Raw genomic sequence first — 15,625 nt, forward strand, 5'->3', positions numbered from 1 at the left:
CTGGTGGAAGAGGGGAGAGGCATGTTGAGTCATGAGGTGGATAGGGAACTCCTCCGATGCAACACAAAGTAGTGTGGGTATTTTGATTTTTATGGGTCAAAGTAGGAGGTGGGGCCTTAGCTGGTCCATTGGGAGTCCCCTTATAAAATTCAGGTGGCACTCAGGGGATTGTTTTTTGTACTTGGCATCTTTTGTAGGATCAGGGGGAAGAAAGTTGAAGAAGCTGAGTTGGGCATGGCTGAACTCCGGTCAACCGTGATGCAACTTCCAGATCACCTGGGGTCCGCACGGCGATGAGGAGGGTGACTCTGCGGCCACAAGAGCAACTGGATCCAAGGGAAGGTGTTGGGTTTTCAGAAAAATTTGTGTGTTTGTGTGTGTGTGTGTGTGTGAGAGAGAGAGAGAGCATTTTGAGGGAGTAAGGTTGAGTTGGGTTCTGGGAGAGAACGAGGAGGCCACTGTCGAGTTAGAAGGTTGTCCTGGATCTGGGGGCCGGGGCTCTGGGCAGAGAACTGGTTCTGTTTGGCTTGACTGTGGGTCTGAGGAGGCCCTGGGCCCTTAATTCTATAGAAAGGTCTCAACTCTGGGTGCTCCCAGTCCAGTCTCCAGGGTCATTCTGTCCATCCTCAGTCTCCTTTGAAGGGACTTTTCTCTGGGTCCGACAGTGGCTTCCAGGGAAGAGACCAGGGAAGTGTTTGGTGAGGATGAAGACAGGCAAGTTTCTGGTTTCCTTGATTATCTTTTCAGACAAGGAATTCTGGAACCTGAATGTGAGATATGGAGGTCAGTGCGTCCTCCATATCTCACATTCAGGTTCCAGAATTCCTTGTCAGTGGGGAGGGATGGAGTCATTTACAGGGCATGAGTTTCATGGAGATTCTAGTGTTCAGTATAGAGCAGTGTTCATTAAGGCCTAATACTGGACTAGGACTGTCCTCTCTAAGGTAATGGGGGGAGGGTATCTTTGGCCTTGGGGCAAGCAGCCATCTACCCCTCAAACTAGCGATTGGGATTTCTCTGGAGAGAGAGGTCTCATGTGAAGGAGTAGGGTGGAGTCGAGTGTCCCGTGTTCTCCTGGGCATTTCCTTGACCATGAGCTGGTCCCAAAGATTGGATGTTTGCTTTTCTGTCAGGGGCTGTTTGCAGGGCAGTGGGAGGACACGGTCCCCAGTTTAAATGGAAAGAAAGAGAGAGAGATGGAGATAAGGAGAATCAGGGTGGTTGCGTGTGTGTATGTGTGTGTGTGAAGCCCCCACATGGATCTGGATTCCTGTAGTGGTTCCTTCTCACTCTAGGCTTCAAGGCTCTCTATCACCTTGCCCCCTCCTACCTCTCCTCCCTTCTCTCTTTCTACTGCCCACACCGCATGCTCCGCTCCTCCACCGCCCACCTCCTCACCGTCCCTCGGTCTCGCCTATCCCGCCGTCGACCCCTGGGCCACGTCCTCCCGTGGTCCTGGAATGCCCTCCCTCCTCACCTCCATCAATCTAATTCTCTTCCCCTCTTCAAAGCCCTACTTAAAGCTCACCTCCTCCAAGAGGCCTTCCCAGAGTGAGCTCCCTTTTTCCCTCTGCTCCCTCTACCCCCCTCTTCAACTCTCCGCAGCTAAACCCTCTTCTCCCCGGTTTCCCTCTCCTCCTCCCTCTCTTCCGTCCCCCCGCCCCCCCCAGCACTGTACTCATCCGCTCAACTGTATATATCTTAATCACCCTATTTATTTTGTTTAATGAGATGTACATTACCCTGATTCTATTTATTTACCATTGTTTTTATGAGATGTTCTTCCCTTTGACTGTATTTACTGCCATTGTTCTTGTCTGCCTGTCTCCCCCGATTAGACTGTAAGCCCGTCAAAGGGCAGGGATTGTCTCTATCTGTTGCCGATTTGTACATTCGAAGTGCTTAGTACAGTGATCCACACATAGTAAGTGCTCAGTAAATACTATGGAATGAATGGTGTACCAAATAGTTTAGTGGGTTGAGTATCAAACAGTGATGGGGAGAAGTGTTACAGATTTTCCCTCCACCCCACTTGGCTCAATATTTGGTTGGGAGAGGTCTTGTTTGGATGCAGAGTTTCTTGGGACTGGGTGTGAGGGGATCCAATGTCACGGGGAGCGAAGAATGAAGAAGCTCTGGTGTCTTGGGTTTCCTTGCCTGGTTTGCCACCAGAGGTGGATTTGAGGGGAGCTGGAAGCAGGTGTGCAGTAGGAAAAAAGGAATGGTCTATCAATTTTTATTTTTGTTTCCATTTCCTTTTCAGCTAGCCCAGAGCTCCAATTGCTCTTCTCCATTCCTATGGTCCTATGAAGAATACTGTTGGGTTGGAATCTGGAGCCTAGGATCACTTGAAAACGTCATGGAAGGTGAGGAGGAATAGCAGTTTGCCTTTGTCATCAGAAACAAAGACTCCTTGAATTTATGGATTATTATGTTGATTTGGCCTGATGGTCCGGTCCAAGAGTTCACCAGGGCTTTAAATGCCTCGTGCCCCTCCATCTTTGATGATTGTGAAGATGACTGCCTGTGCTGAGCATAGTGATTAGCTTTAGAGTGAGTCTTCAAGAAACCCTCCAATTTTCTGGTTCCTCAAAGGTCCTGTAGTTGCTGCATTTGCAGATTTTTCAGGAGCAATGGATGAAAATAATTCTCTCTTATGGGATGGAGAAATCAATATTTTTCTCATTTTTTGGTTTTTTTTTTTTTAATTTTGTTGCTTCCTCTTCTCCGGTGGAAGACGAGAGAGGCATGTTGAGGCATGAGGTGGATAGGGAACTCGCACGACACAACACAAAGTAGTGCGTGCGGTAGTTTGATTTTTATGGGTCAAACGTAGGAGGCGGGGCCTTAGCTGATCCTGGGAGGTCCACTTATAAAAATTCAGGTGGCACTCAGGGGATCGTTTCATACCAACAGGGGGAAGAAAATGGAAAACAATGAGTCGGGCGTGGCTCATCTCAAGGTCAACCGTGACACAACTTCCAGATCACCCGGGACCCGTACGGCGATGAGGAGGATGACTCTGCGGCCACAAGAGCAACTGGATCCAAGGGAAGGTGTTGGGTTTTCAGAAAAATGTGTGTGTGTGTGGAGAGAGAACAGCATTTGAGGGCAGGTAGGTTGAGCTGGGGTTATGGGAGAGAACGAGAGGAGGCCACTGTCGAGTCAGAAGGTTGTCCTGGATCTGGGGCCGCGGCGCTCCGGGCAGAGAAACTGGTTCTGTTTGGCTTGACTGTGGTCTGAGGAGACCCTGGGCCCTTAATTCTATAGAAAGGTCTCAACTCTGGGTGCTCACAGGCCTGTCTCCCAGGGGTCCACTCTGTCCATCCTCGGTCTCCTTTGAAGGGACTTTTTTCTGGTCGTCTGACAGTCGCTTCCAGGGAAGAGGACCTCGGGAAGTGTTTGAAGAGCAGCACAGGCAGATTTCTGCTTTTCTTTGTGATCTTTTCAGAAAAGAATCCTGCGGAATGAAGTGTGCGATATGGAGGTCAGTGGTGAGGGAAATAGAGCAATTTTCAGGGCATGAGTTTCATGGAGATTCTAGGGTCTAGTATGGCAACATGCACTGAGGCCTAGTCCTTGACTGGCGGCTACCGGAACTATGGAAATAGGACTGGGGTGTGAGGGGACTTCCAGTGTCACAGGCAGGGAAGAATAGAGAAGTTCTCTGGTTCTTGGGGTTTCCTTTGCCTGTGTGTTTGTCACCAGAGGTGGATTTTAGGGAGGGTGGAAGCAGGTGTGCAGTAGGAAAAGGGAATGGTTTGTCCATTTGTTTTTTTGTTTCCATTTTCCTTTCAGGTAGCCCAGAGCGCCCACTAGCTTTTCTCTACTCCCATGGTCCTGTGAAAGAACTATACTGTTGGCTTGGAATTTGGAGCCTCGGATCACGTTCAATAATGTCATGGAAGGTGAGGAGGAATGACTGTTTGCTTTTGTCTCAGAAACAAGGATTCCTTGAACTTATGGATTCTCCTGTAGATTTGGCCTGATGGTCTGTTTCAAGTGTTCACCATGGCTTTAAACGGCTCATGCCCTCCATCTTTGATTGTGAGGATCACTGCCTGCCGCTGAATACAGTGAATAGCCTTTGAGTGAGTCCTCACCAAACCCTGCAATTTTCTGGTTCCTGGAAGGTCCTGTAGTTGCTGCATTTGCAGATTTTTCAGGAGCAAGGGATGAAAATCACTCTTAAGGGATGGAACAAATCAATTTTTTAAATTTTGCTGCCTCCTCTTTGGTGGAAGAGGAGAGAGGCACGTTGAGGCATGAGGTGGATAGGGAAATCACATGACGCAACACAAAGTAGGGTGGGTAGTTTGATTTTTATGGGTCAAAGTAGGAGTGGGGCCTTAGCTGGTCAAGCGAGAGGTCCCCTTATAAAATTCAGCTTGCATTAAGGATTGTTTTTTTACTGGCATGTTTTGTAGAAACAGTGGGAAAGAAAGTTGAAAAAACGGAGTCGGGCGTGGCTCAACTCCGGGCAACCGTGACGCAAATTCCGATCACCCGGGGCCTGCCCGGCGATGAGGAGGGTGACTGATGTGGCCACAGAGGCAACTGGATCCAAGGGAAGGGTTTGGGTTTTTCAGAAAAATGTGTGTTGTACGTGTGTGTGTGTGTGAGAGAGAGGGAGAGAGAGAACATTTTAGGGGTAAGGTTGAGTTGGTTATGGGAAAGACAGAGGAGCCACAGTCGAGTCAGAAGGCTTGTCCTGGATCTGGGGCTGGGGCTCTGGGCAGAGAACTGGTTCTGTTTGGCTTGACTGTGGGTCTGAGGAGGCCCTGGGCCCTTAATTCTATAGAAAGGTTCTTCAACTCTGGGTGCTCACAGGCCTGTCTCCAGGGTCACTCTGTCCATCCTCCGGTCTCCTTTGAAGGGACTTTCTTTTTGGGTCTGACGGTCGCTTCCAGGGAAGAGATTAGGGAAGTGTTTGTTTAGTGAGGAGCAGGAACAGGCAGGTTTCTGGTTTCCTTGGTTATCTTTTGAGACAAGGAATTCTGGGGACCTAAGAGTGAGATATGGATGTCAGTGGGGAGGGATGGAGTAATTTACAGAGCATGAGTTTCTTGGTGATTGTAGTGTCCAGTATAGAGCAGTGTACATTGAGGCCTAGTACTGGACTAGGACTGTCCTCTCTAAGGAAATCGGGAGGGGGGAGTATCTTTGGCGGCAAGCAGTCATCTACCCCTCCAGCTAGTGTTACGGATTTCTCTAAGAGAAGGGTCACGGGAAGGAGTAGGGTGGAGTGCGTGTCCAGTCTTACTCACTGGGGCATTACATTGAGTATTAGCTGGTCACAAGCTTGGATGTTGGGGTTGGTTTTGCAGGGGAGTGGGGAGGAGCCACGGTCCCACACTTTAAATGGAAAGAGAGAGAGAGGAGGAGCCTGAGGAGAATAGGGAGTTGTGTGTGTGTGTGTGGTGTGTGTGAAAGGCCCCCACATGGTCCTGGCATTCTTGTAGTGGGTTAACCAAATTGTTCAATGGGTTGAGTATCAAACAGGATGGGGAGGAGAGTTTGCGGATTTCCCCCCAGTCACTTGGGTCAGTATTTGGTCAGGAGATGTCTTGTTGGATGCAGGCTTTTCTTGGGCTGGGTGTGAGGGATTCAGTGTAACGGATAGGGAAGAATGGAGAAGCTCTGCTGTCTTGGGTTCCCTTGCTGATTGCCACCAGAGGTGGATTTTAGGGAGGTGAAGCAGGTGTGCTGCAGGAAAAAGGGAATGGTTTTTTCAATTTTTTTTTTCCATTGGCTTTTCAGCTAGCCCAGAGCCCCAATAGCTCTTCTCCTCTACTGTGATCCTATGAAGAATACTGTTGGGTTGGAATCTGGAGCCTAGGATAACTTGAAAATGTCATCGAAGGTGAGGAGGAATAACAGTTTGCTTTTGTCATCAGAAACAAGGATTCTTTGAACTTTTTGATTGTCATGTTGATTTGGCCTGATGGTCCGTTCCAAGTGTTCTCCATGGCTTTAAATGCCTCGTGCCCCTCCATCTTTGATGATCATGAAGATGACTGCCTGTGCTGAATACAGTGATTAGCCTTTGAGTGAGTCCTCACCAAACCCTCCAATTTTCTGGTTCCTGGAAGGTCCCTGTAGTTGCTGCATTTGCAGATTTTTCAGGAGCAAGGAATGAAAATCAGGCTCTCTTATGGGATGGACAAATCAATTTTTGTTTTGTTTTGTTTTTTTTTTTATTTTGTAGTTTCCTCCTCTCTGGTGGAAGAGGAGAGAGGCATGTTGAGGCGTGAGGTGGATAGGGAACTCCCACTATGCAACTCAAAGTGGGGGTAGTTGGATTTTTATGGGTCAAAGTAAGAGACGGAGCCTTAGCCGGTCCATCGGCAGGTCCCCTTATAAAATTCAGGTGGCATTAAGGGGATTGTTTTTTGTACTCGGCATGTTTTGTAGGAACAGGGGGAAGAAAATGGAAAAAATTGATTCAGGCGTGGGCTCATCCCCGGTCAACCGTGACGCAACTTCCAGATCACCCGGGGCCCGCACAGCGATGAGGAGGGTGGACTGTGCGGCCACAAGAGCACCTGGATCCAAGGGAAGGGTGTTGGGCTTTCAGAAAAATGTGTGGGGTGTGTGTGTGTGTGTGTGTCTGTGAGAGAGGAGAGAGAGCATTTTGAGAGGTTAAGGTTGAGGTAGGTCCTGGGAGAGAACGAGGAGGCCACTGTCGAATCAGAAGGTTGTCCTGGATCTGGGGGCTGGGGCTCTGGGCAGAGAACTGGTTCTGTTTGGCTTGACTGTGGGTCTGAGGAGACCGTGGGCCCTTAATTCTATAGAAGGGTCTCAACTCTGGGTGCTCCCAGTCCTGTCTCCAGGGTCACTCTGTCCATCCTCGGTCTCCTTTGAAGGGACTTTTTTCTGGGTCTGACAGTCGCTTCCAGGGAAGAGACTAGGGAAGTGTTTGTTTAGTGAGGAGCAGGCCAGGCAGGTTTCTGGTTTCCTTGGTCACCTGTTCAGACAAGGAATTCTGGAGACTTGAGTGTGAGATACGGATGTCAGTGGGGAGGGATGGAGTAATTTCCAGGGCATGAGTTTCATGGAGATTGTAGTGTCCAGTATAGAGCAGTTGTAAATTGAAGGCCTAGTACCAGACTAGGACTGCCCTCTCTAGGGAAATGGTGGGCTATCTTTGGCTTTGGGGCAAGCAGCCATCTACCCCTCCAGCTAGTGATAGGGATTTCTCTAAGAGAAGGGTCACGGGAAGGAGTAGGGTGGAGTGGAGAGTCCAGTCTTCTCCTGGGCATTACATTGAGTATAGCTGGTCACAGATTGGATGTCTGCTTTTCCGTCAGGGGTTGTTTGCAGGGGAGTGGGAGGACACGGTCCACAGTTGAAATGGAAAGAAAGAGAGAGAGATAGGAGAATCAGGGGTGTGTAGTGTGTGTGTGTGTGTGTGGTGTTGTGTTAAGCCCCCAACATTGATCTGGATTCCTGTAGAGGGTGTACCAAATTGTTCAGGTGGGGTTGATTATGCAAACGGATAGAGAGGAGTGTTGCAGATTTTCCCCCCGACTCCACTCGGGTCAGTATTTGGGTCGGAGAGGTCTTGCTTGGAATACAGGCTTTCCTTGGGATTGGGGTGTGAGGGGATCCAGTGTCCCGGGGAGGAAGAATGGAAGAAGGCTCTGGTGTTTTGGGTTTCTTTGGCCTTGGGTTTGCCACCAGAGGTGGATTTTTAGGAGGAGGTGGAAGGAAGGTGTGGCTTAGGAAAAGCGGAATGGGTTTGTCAATTTTTGTTTTGTTTTTTTTTCCATTTCCTTTTCATAGGGTCCAGAGCCCCAGTAGCTCTGCTCCACTCCTATGATCCTATGAAGAATACTCTTGGGTTGGAATCTGGAACCTAGGCTCATTTGACAAATGTCATGGAAGGTGAGGAGAAATATCTGTTTGCTTTTGTCATCAGAAACAAGGATTCCTTGAACTTATGGATTCTCCCGTTGATTTGGCCTGAGGGTCTGTTCCAAGTGTTCACCATGGCTTTAAATGCCTTGTGCCCCTTCAATTTTGATGATCGTGAAGATCACTGGCTGTGATGAATACAGTGAATAGCTTTTGAGTGAGTCTTCAACAAACCTTCCATTTTTCGGGTTCCTGGAAGGTCCTGTAGTTGCTGCATTTGCAGACTTTTCAGGAGCAAGGGATGAAAATCATTCTCTCTTATGGGATGGACAAATCTAGTTTTTTTTTTTTTTTATTTTGTTGCTTCCTCCTCTCCGGTGGAAGATGAGAGAGGCAGGTTGAGGCATGAGGGGGATAGGGAACTCCCATGACGCAACACAAAGTAGAGTGGGTAGTTTGATTTTCATGGGTCAAAGTAGGAGGCAGGGCCTTAGCTGGTCCATAGGGAGGTCCCCTTATAAAAATCAGGTGGCACTCAGATTGTTTTTTGGATTGGGCATGTTTTGTACGAACAGGGGAAGAAAATGGGGAAAAATTGAGTCGGGTGTGGCTCATATCAAGATCAACCATGACGCAACTTCCCGACCACCCGCGGCCTGCACGGCGATGAGGAGGGTGACTCTGTGGACACAAGAGCAACTGGATCCAAGGGAAGGTGTTGGGTTTTCAGAAAAATGTGTGCTGTGTGGGTGTGTGTTTGTGTGAGAGAGAGAGCATTTTGATGAGGTAAGGTTGAGTTGGTTTCTGGGAGAGAGCATGGAGTCCACTGTCGATTCAGAAGGTTGTCCTGGATTTGGGGCCCGGGGCTCTGGGCAGAGAACTGGTTCTGTTTGGCTTGACTGTGGGTCTGAGGAGACCCTGGGCCCTTAATTCTATAGAAAGGTCTCAACTCTGGGTGCTCACAGGCCTGTCTCCAGGGTCACTCTGTCCATCCTCGGTCTCCTTTGAAGGGACTTTTTTCTGGGTCTGACAGTTGCTTCCAGGGAAGAGACCAGGGAAGTGTTTGAAGAGCAGCACAGGCAGATTTCTGCTGTCCTTTGTGATCTTTTCAGAAAAAGAATCCTGGGGAATGGAGTGTGAGATATGGAGGTCAGTGGTGAGGGAATAGAGCAATTTTCAGGGCATGAGTTTCATGGAGATTCTAGTGTCTAGTATGGAACACTGCACTGAGGCCTAGTCCTTGACTGGGACTACCCAAACTATGGAAATGCGGGTACCTTGGCCTGGGGGAAACTTGGCCTCCCCTCCCCCCCCAGAAAATAGTGATAGGGATTTCTATGTGGAGAGAGGCATCCAGGGAAGAAGTAGGGTCGAGGGTAGTGTCCAGTCCTTTCCTGGGCATTGCCTTGACCATGAGCTGGTCCCCAAGATTGGATGTCTGTTTTCTGTCATGGGTTGTTTGCAGGGGACCGGTTGGACACGGTCCACTGTTGAAATGGGAAGAAAGAGAGAGAGGGAGATAAGGAGAATCAGAGAGTGTGTGTTTGTGTATGTGTTTCTGTCTGTCCATCTGTTTCACCACTCCAGATAAATCTGGATTCCTTTATCGGGCTACTTGATTTTTCAAGTAAGATTCCTAGAAATGACAGGTAGTGCTGATTTTTCCCCTTTCCCTGTTGATGCAGTATTTGCCTGGGAGAACTCTTCTCCTTTGCATCGAGGGTTCCTTTGGCATGGGTTTGTGGTGCTCTGTGGCGGGGGGAAATAAGTGAGGAAGCAAGGGTGTGTGTGGGTTCAAATCTGTGTATTTTTATGAAGAGGTTGATGTGGTGCTGGGTAGAGACCTGTCTCATTTAGAGAAACTGAATGGCTTGCCTTTTTTCCCCTTTGTTTTTCACCCCCCCCCCCCCCCAGGCCACCATGCTTTCTGCTCTTCATCTGGTATCGCAGGGCACCGCCGGGGGGAATCCCGAAATGAAGAAAGCTTCAAGGACTGTCATGGCAGGTGAGAAGCAATGTCAATTTTCTCTTGCAGTTTGAAACCAGGCTTCTCGGCTTCATAGTCTTTCCAAACGTTTTCCCCAGCTTAATTTAGTTAGGAAACATTTTTCTGACGTGGCGTGGAGATGACAGACTGCGTAACCCCTCCATTTGCAGTTAGTGAGTCTAGCATTCATCCTAGGAAGACTGTCGTATTCTTTGTATAATCTGGAAGGGCCCGCATGGGCTGCGTTCCCAGAACTGTAAGGATGTATTGAGAGGGTTCACCTTCTCGGGAACAGAATTCTGTGATTTCCTCCTCTCCAAGGAAAGACCAGAAGGCACAGAAAGACCATGGAGGTCTGCCGTTAGTCGAGAAAAAAGACACCGTTTCTGCCAGTCCTCTGTGCAGTTTCTTTCATTGGCCTAGTTAGGAGGTGAGGCATTCCCCTGTGTATCTGGGGACCAGCCAGAAACCTTAGCTGTCAATCGGGGTATGCTTCTTTGATCCACCATCTTTTTTTTTTTTCTTTTCTAATAGGGGGGAAAAACGTGAAACGTTTGTTTTGGCCTGGGTCCATCTTGTGCCAACGTGGACCATATACGGAGACCAATTGGAGGCTCCCTGGCTGCGAGGATCATCTACATGTGATGGAGAGAAAAGCAGAATCCAAGGGAAGGGAACGTGTTGGGCTTTGTGTGTGTGTGTGAGTGAGAGAGAGCATTTAGAGGGGGTGAGGTTGAGTTGGGTTCCGGGAGAGAGCGTGGAGGCCAAGGAGGCCATTGTCGAGTCAGAAGGTTGTCCTGGATCAGGGGGCTGGGGCTCTGGGCAGAGAACTGGTTCTGTTTGGTGGGACTGTGGGTCTGAGGAGACCCTGGGCCCTTAATTCTATAGAAGGGTCTCATCTCTGGGTGCTCACAGTCCTGTCTCCAGGGTCACTCTGTCCATCCTCGGTCTCCTTTTGAAGGGACTTTTTTTTCTGGATCTGACAGTCGCTTCCAGGGAAGAGACCAGGGAAGTGTTTGGTGAGGAGCAGGACAGGCAGGTTTCTGGTTTCCTTGGTTGTCTTTTCAGACAAGGAATTCTGGGGATCTGAGTGTGAGATATGGAGGTCAGTGGAGAGGGATGGAGCAATTTACAGGACATGAGTTTCATGGAGATTGTAGTGTCCAGTATAGAGCAGTGTACATTGAGGCCTAGTTCTGGACTAGGACTGCCCTCTCTAAGGAAATGGGCAGGGTGGTATCTTTGGCCTTGGGTCAAGCAGCCAGCTACCCCTCAAAAACTAGCGATTGGGATTTCTCTAGAAAGAGAGGTGTCATGTGAGGGAGTAGGGTGGAGTTGAATGTCCAGTGTTCTCCTGGGCTTTGCCTTGACCATGAACTGGTCCCAAAGATTGGATGTTTGCTTTTCTGTCAGGGGCTGTTTGCAGGGCAGTGGAAGGACACAGTCCACAGTTGAAATGGAAAGAAAGAGAGAGAGGGAGATAAGGAGAATCAGGGAGTGTGTGTGTGTGTGTGTGTGTGAAGCCCCCACATGGATCTGGATTCCTGTAGTGGTGTACCAAATTGTTCAGTGGGTTAATTATGAAACAGGGATGGGGAGGAGTGTTGCAGATTTTCCCCCCATTCCATTTGGGTCAGTATTTGGTTGGGTGAGGTGGTGTTTGGATGCAGGCTTTCTCGGGATTGGGTGTGAGGGGATCCAGTGTCCTGGTGAAGGAAAAATGGAGAAGTTCTGGTGTTTTGGGTTTCTCTGCCTAGGTTTGCAACCAGAGGTGGATTTTAGGGGAGGTGGAAACCGGTGTGCTGGAGGAAAAACGGAATGGTTTGTGAATTTGGTTTTTATTTTTTTTTCATTTCCTTTTCAGCTAGCCCAGAGCCCCAGTTGCTCTTCTCCATTCCCATGGTCCTATGAAGAATACTGTTGGGTTGGAATCTGGAGCCTAGGATCACTTGAAAACGTCATGGAAGGTGAGGAGGAATAGCAGTTTGCTTTTGTCATCAGAAACAAGGATTCTTTGAACTTATGGATTGTCATGTTGATTTGGTCCGATGGTCCGTTCCTAGTGTTCACCGTGGCTTTAAATGCCTCATGCCCCTCCATCTTTGATGATCGTGAAGATCACTGCTTGTGCTGAATACAGTGATTAGCCTTTGAGTGAGTCCTTACCAAACCCTCCAATTTTCTGCTTCCTGGGAAGTCCCGTAGTTGCTCCATTTGCAGATTTTCAGGAGCAAGGGATGAGAATCGGTCTCTCTTATGGGATGGACAAATCTATTTTCTTTGCGTGCATTTTTAAAAAAAATTTATTGCTTCCTCCTCTCTGGTGCAAGATGAGAGAGGCACACTGAGACATGAGGCGGATAGGGAACTCCCACGACGCAACACGAAGTAGTTTGGGTAGTTTGATTTATTGGTCAAAGTTGGAGGCTGGGCCTTAATTGGTCCATCGGGACGTCGCCTTATAAAATTCAGGTGGCATTCAGGGAATTGTTTTTTGTACTCAGCATGTTTTGTAGGAACAGGGGGAAGAAAGTGGAAAAAACTGAGTTGGGCGTGGCTGACCTCCGGTGAACCATGGCGCAACTTCCAGATCACCCGGGGTCCGCACGGCGATGAGAAGGGTGATTCTGCGGCCACAAGAGTAACTGGATCCAAGAGAAGGTGTTGGCTTTTCAGAAAAATGTGTGTTGTGTCCGTGCTGCTGCTGTGTGTGTATGTGAGAGAGAGAGAGCATTTAGACGCGGTAAGGTTGAGTTGGGTTCTAGGAGAGAGCGTGGAGTCCACTGTCGAGTCAGAAGGTTGTCCTGGATCTGGGGGCCGGGGCTCTGGGCAGAGAACTGGTTCTGTTTGGCTTGACTGTGGGTCTGAGGAGACCCGGGGCCCTTAATTCTATAGAAGGGTCTCAACTCTGGGTGCTCACAGTCCTGTCTCCAGGGTCACTTTGTCCAACCTCGGTCTCCTTTGAAGGGACTTTTTTCTGGGTCTGACAGTCGCTTCCGGGAAAGAGACCAGGGAAGTATTTGGTGAGGAGCAGGACAGGCAGGTTTCGGGTTTCCTTGGTTGTCTTTTCAGACAAGGAATTCTGGGGATCTGAGTGTGAGATTTGGATGTCAGTGGGGAGGGATGGAGTAATTTCCAGGGCATGAGTTTCATGGAGATTTTAGTGTCTAGTATGGAGCCTTGTGCACGGAGGCCTAGTACATGACTAGAAAGACTGCCCAAACTATGGAAATGTGGGTGCCTTGGCCTCAGGGAAACCTGCTGTATGCCCCAGAATGTAGCGATAGGGATTTTTCTGGGGAGAGAAGGGTCCCGGGAAGAAGTAGGGTCGAGTGTAGTGTCCAGTCTTTTTCTGGGCATTGCCTTGACCATGAGCTGGTCACCAGGATTGGATGTCTGCTTTCTGTCAAGAGTTGTTTGCAGCGAGGTGGGAGGACACGGTCCACAATTGAAATGGAAAGAGAGTCAGAGGGAGAGAAGGAGAATCAGGAAGCGTGTGTGTCTGTCCATCTGTCTCACTACTTCAGATAGGTCTGAATTCCTTTAATGGCCTACCTGATTTTTCAAGTAAGATTCTTAGAAATGATGGGTGCCGATTTTGACCTTTCCCTGTTGATGCAGTATTTGCCTTGGAGAACTCTTGTCCTCTGTATCGAGGCTTTATTTGGCATGGGTTTGTGGTGCTCTGTGGCGGGGGGAACTAAGTGAGGAAGCTAGGGTGTCTGTGGGTTCAAATCTGTTTATTTATAAGAAGAGGTTGATGTGGTGCTGGGTAGAGACCTGTGTCATTTAGAGAAACTGAATGGCTTGCTTTTTTTCCGTTTTGTTTAGCATCCCCCCCACCCAGACCACCGTCCTCTCTGCTCCTCATTTAGTATCACAGAGCACCGTAGGAGGGAATCCCGCAACGAAGAAAACCTCAAGGACTGTCATGGCAGGTGAGAAGGAATGTCAGTTTTCTCTTGCACTTTGAAACCAGGATTCTGGGCTTCATTGTGTTTCAAAACCATTTTCATCAGCTTAAATAAGTTAGGACACATTTTTCCTGATGTGGCTTGGAGATGACGGACTGCGTAACACCGTCCATTTGCAGTTAGTGAGTCTAGAATTCATCCTAGGACGACTGTCGTATTTTCTGTTCATTCTGGAAGGTCCCCCATTGGCTCTGTTCACAGGGTGTATTGAGAGAGTTCACGTCCTTGGCAATCAAATTTTTTTTTTCATCCTCTCCAAGAAAAGACCAGAGAGTCACGTTGTGGTGTGTAGTGGGTTGGGAACAAAGATTCCCTTTCTGCCCAGTACTCTGTGCAGTTTATTTTATTGCCCTAGCTAGGAGGCGAGACATTTACCAGTCTATTGGGGGACCAGCCAGAAACCTTCACTGTTATTTGGGCTATGTTGTTTTGATCCACTGTCTATTTTTTTTGTTGTTGTTTACCAATAGGGGGGAAAAGAGTCAAACGTTCATTTTGGCGTGGGCGTATCTTGTGCCAACGTTGATGATGTACACAGACCAATTGGATGCTCCCTGGCTGTGAGGATCATCTACATGCGATGGGGAGAACAACAGAATTCATGCGAAGGGAAGGTGTTGGGCTTTCTCTCTGTGTGTGTGTGTGGGGGGGGGGGGGGGGGGGGGAGAGCATTTTCAGAAGGTGGGGTTGAGTTGGGTTCTGGGAGAGAGCGTGGAGGCCGAGGAGGCCACTGTCGAGTCCGAAGGTTGTCCTGGATCTGGGGGCCGGGGCTCTGGGCAGAGAACTGGTTCTGTTTGGCTTGACTGTGGGTCTGAGGAGACCCTGGGCCCTTAATTCTATAGAAAGGTCTCAACTCTGGGTGCTCACAGTCCTGTCTCCAGGGTCACTCTGTCCATCCTCGGTCTCCTTGAAGGGACTTTTTTCTGGGTCTGACAGTCGCTTCCAGGGAAGAGACCAGCAAAGTATTTGTTTCGTGAGAAGCAGGACAGGCAGGTTTCTGGTTTCCTTGGTTGTCTTTTCAGACAAGGAATTCTGGGGATCTGAGTGTGAGATATGGAGGTCAGTGGGGAGGGATGGAGCTAAATTCAGGGCATGAGTTTCATGGAGATTCTAGTGTCTAGTATGGAGCGTTGTGCACGGAGGCCTAGTACATGACTAAGACTGCCCGAACTATGGAAATGTGGGTACCTTGGCCTGGGGGAAACCTGCCATATCCCCCAGAAAGTAGCGATAGGGATTTCTCCTGGGAGAGAGGGGTCCAGGGAAGAGGTAGGGTCGAGTGTAGTGTCCAGTCTTTTTTCCTGGGCATTGCCTTGACCATGAGCTGGTCCCCAAGACTGGATGTCTGCTTTTCCATCAGGGGTTGTTTGTAGGGGAGTGGGAGGACACAGTCCACAGTTGAAACGGAAAGAAAGAGAGGGAGAGAGAAGGAGAATCAGGGAGTGTGTGTGCGTGTGTGTGTCAAGTCCCCACATGGATCTGGATTCCTGTAGTGGTGTGCCAAATTGTTCAGTGGGGTTGAGTATCAAACAGGGATGGGGAAGAGTGTTGCAGATTTTCCCTCCACCCCACTTGGCTCAGTATTTGGTCGGGAGAGGTCTTGTTTGGATGCAGGCTTTCTTGGGACCGGGTGTGAGGGGATCCAGTGTTCTGGGGAGGGAAGAATGGAGAAGCTCTGGTGTCTTGGGTTTCCTTGCCTGTGTTTTGTCACCAGAGGTGGATTTTAGGGGAGGTGGAAGCAGGTGTGCAGTAGGAAAAATGGAATGGTTTGTCAATTTGTTTTTTTGGTTCCATTTCCTTTTCAGGT

General features: G+C 49.0%; 1 long non-coding RNA gene across 2 annotated transcripts in view; it reads left to right on the forward strand.

The window, feature by feature from the left end:
- Positions 1 to 2,266: 2,266 nt before the first annotated feature.
- The window catches only part of LOC114812202, a 47,411-nt gene continuing 34,052 nt past the window's right edge, over positions 2,267 to 15,625 (forward strand). The window contains exons 1-2 of one of the 2 annotated variants that reach the window (XR_003759854.1): positions 2,267 to 2,366; positions 12,349 to 12,505. This is a non-coding gene — a long non-coding RNA (uncharacterized LOC114812202). The remainder of the gene's footprint in view (positions 2,367 to 12,348; positions 12,506 to 15,625) is intronic. The other variant, XR_003759852.1, reaches the window with a different exon arrangement.

Source organism: Ornithorhynchus anatinus, chromosome 5 (genome assembly GCF_004115215.2).
Source record: "Ornithorhynchus anatinus isolate Pmale09 chromosome 5, mOrnAna1.pri.v4, whole genome shotgun sequence".
NCBI classification, from domain to species: domain Eukaryota; kingdom Metazoa; phylum Chordata; class Mammalia; order Monotremata; family Ornithorhynchidae; genus Ornithorhynchus; species Ornithorhynchus anatinus.